The 2,889-nt window shown below is 44.7% G+C and overlaps 2 protein-coding genes across 2 annotated transcripts in view; one reads left to right on the top strand and one right to left on the bottom strand.

Annotated features, from left to right (window-relative positions):
- Nucleotides 1–2,889, bottom strand: part of LOC103131031 (uncharacterized) — a gene marked incomplete at its 5' end in the record, with an annotated part of 123,360 nt that overhangs the window by 53,023 nt on the left and 67,448 nt on the right. The gene's annotated exons all lie outside the window — the stretch shown is intronic.
- Nucleotides 1–2,889, top strand: part of LOC103131027 (basement membrane-specific heparan sulfate proteoglycan core protein-like) — a 64,122-nt gene that overhangs the window by 43,052 nt on the left and 18,181 nt on the right. The window lies entirely within an intron of this gene.

Below are 2,889 nucleotides of genomic sequence, written 5' to 3'. Positions count from 1 at the left end.
ACAAGAATTTTCTAAGGTTTCTTTCTCCAAAAACTAAGACCGGCCCCCGACCAGAGAAAGGAACAGCTATGTGACCCTCGCAGGAAAAAGTTTGGGGACCCCTGCTCTAGATGCAGGGGTCCCCTGCATCTAGCCTGCATCTAGAGCAGGGGCGGTGAAGTGATGAAAGACAAACTTTCATCACTTGTCTGAGACGACATAAACACAGCCAGAGAGGCATAGAATAAATAGCATGATGATGAGTGTCGGACTGCAGGGCGGAGTGGGAGGATGGGGGGTTCACTCGAACAGCAGGTCCTCTGTCTTCAGTTTGTTCTTTGCTTTGAACCAATTGTGTGAATGATGTTAAAGATCCACTATCATGCAAAATTCTCTTTTTGCATGTTTCTGGCCTTTCATTTGCTTGTTTCCTGCTTCTAGAAATGGTTCAAAAGCAAATAAAAAAATACCCAGCCGTTTTTTGGGAATAAGTAAATGTTCTGCTGGTGTCTGTGAAACGGCTTGTTTCGTGAACCTCTAGATTGTTACATCAATTTGTTACCTAGCAACCCCAAACCCAGCCGGTCCCTCACCTGGCAATGGAGCTCCACCCACTTCACTACGGGACAAGTTTGTTCTTCAGCTTTTCTGCTGTACAATGGCTGCTGGAAAAGGAAAATAATTTGTTGTCATTGTATGCAAAACACCTTCCTTTGAAAACTACCAACATGACAGGATTTATCAAAAGACTTGGACTGAAGGAAGGTTCTGTTCCTTCTGTTCAAATCTGAAGATGAGGCACACCAGACGTAGCGGCACCCAGGATCCTTCAGGGCCCAGCGTCTCCTGGGTATAAAAGAAGAAGCTGACTTCTCTGCCCAGCTCTGACTCACCCAGCTTTCTTTTGGAGCAGCAGTATCGGCTTGATCCATCTGCTTTGGCTGCAGCTAAGCCAGCTGCCACCGGACTGCCTGATTATTTATTTTACTTTTGCTCAAGAAAGAGCCTAGTTATTTTTGAAGTCTGTCTTCCTGTTTTTTACTACGACTCAACAAGCCAGGTCGTACCACCAACATTGTCTGAAATGTATTTTTGTACCTGTTGAAAGATGTACAAAATGAATTTGATGATTCATTTGCAAAGTTGTGGTGTATTGGAGGCTGACCAGTGTTTCTCAACCTTTTTCAGGCCAGCGCCCCCCTAGCACTTACCCAGGTGCCTCACCGCCCCCCTACCGCCACGCCTTAAGGGGCGGAGGGAGGGGGGTTGCTGAGCGAGTGAGAATCGTTCCTTCGGGGGGGGGGTCGCTCCTTCGTGGGACATAAGCCGAAGCAGCATAAAAACAGAGAGTGCTACGCTGAAAAGTCACATGATGCTCAAAATCTAAACTTGTATTGTTGTGCATTTAAGGTATAAAGCTTACCTTCGACTGAACGCCCCCCCAAAGGCATCCCAGCGCCCCCCTTTTGTAAAAATGCCCGCGAGCGCCCCCTGAGGGCCTCTGAACGCCCCCTGGGGGGCGGTACCGCCCACGTTGAGAACCGCTGCTGTAGACCATGGATGTTTGCTTTGGGGGAGAACATCTCTCCTCTTTTTCCTGTTCACCCACATTATCACACATCTCCTATTTCCTTTGTGATCAAACCCAGTGTTTGGCATCCGCTAAGTTATCCAAATCACTGACCTCCATACATCCCATCAGTGCCTCTGATTGTTGGCGATTATCCTTTTTCCAGTGTGGTTCACATTGTATGAAGATGAAGAAGAGTCACGGAGTTGAAATCGTCTATCCCATTTATTAAGACCAAAATACATACTTTTTATCACCGTTTTATCATTTTGTTAAGAACAACAGTCAGACCATTTCCTCCCTCATACCTTAAGGAGGAAGTAAGTCTCAAACCTTATTTGGAAATGGGACCATCACTCAACTCACTTCCACTAAGACACAGTTCTTTTGGCCATCTCAGGCAGATTTTGAACTTTTGAAACGGAAATTAGCTAACGCTCTCATCCTTAACCAGTCCAACCCCAAGACCCAATTCACCGTGACTGTGGATTCCTCTGACATGGGAGTAGGTGCAATCCTCTCTCAGATCTCTTATGATGTTCAGAAACATCATCTGTGTGCTTTTTTTCATTTACTTTTTCTGTCTGAAAAAAAATCATAACGTTGGTGACACAGAACTGTGAGCCATTCTTCAAGAAGAATCATGTAGCTCAGTATCCCAAACAATCAGTCTGATGGTGTTATCTAGGAGCATGTCCTTGGGAGCGCCCAGCTTCACAGTCGATAACAGGAGGGGTGAGGAGGGAAGAGCGATGTGTTTACATGTCTTCAAGGAGATTGGAAATATGCTGCCCTTCCAAGGCCACACGGGGGAAGCCAATTCAGATACAGAATGGTTAGGTCGGGAAGATTATACATTTCAATCTTCCCTAAAGTCTCTCCGATACACTCTAAGAAATAACGCTCTGAATTTACAGTAACATACTGGCAGCTATAGACGCCAGAAGTTTACTGTAAATCCACAGTTGCTGTACCGTAATTAATCTTGACGGTAGATTACCGTTCTTTCACAGAACGGTAAAGTACTGGCGTCTGTAGCTGCCAGTACTTTCCCGTTTTTTAAAAGAATGGTAATCTACCGTTTTTCTGAAAGAACGATAAAAAAATACTGGTACCTGCAGACGCCAGGTTTTTTTTTTTTACCATTAAAACGGTAAAAAAAAAAAAAAAAAAAAGCTGGCGTCTGTAGATACCAGTATTTTACTGGACATTTACCTTTTCAATCCTGTAATTATCTTTTAAAGTGGTGGTGTACTGCAAGTAAATACTGTAATGACGCCAACACACCGCAGACGTAGTACCGCCAACAGGGTTTATTAGAAATAAGAGCGAGCAGCTGC

This window comes from Poecilia formosa, unplaced genomic scaffold (assembly GCF_000485575.1).
Source record: "Poecilia formosa unplaced genomic scaffold, Poecilia_formosa-5.1.2 Scaffold710, whole genome shotgun sequence".
NCBI lineage: Eukaryota > Metazoa > Chordata > Actinopteri > Cyprinodontiformes > Poeciliidae > Poecilia > Poecilia formosa.
This window is presented reverse-complemented; position numbering and strand designations above follow the sequence as displayed.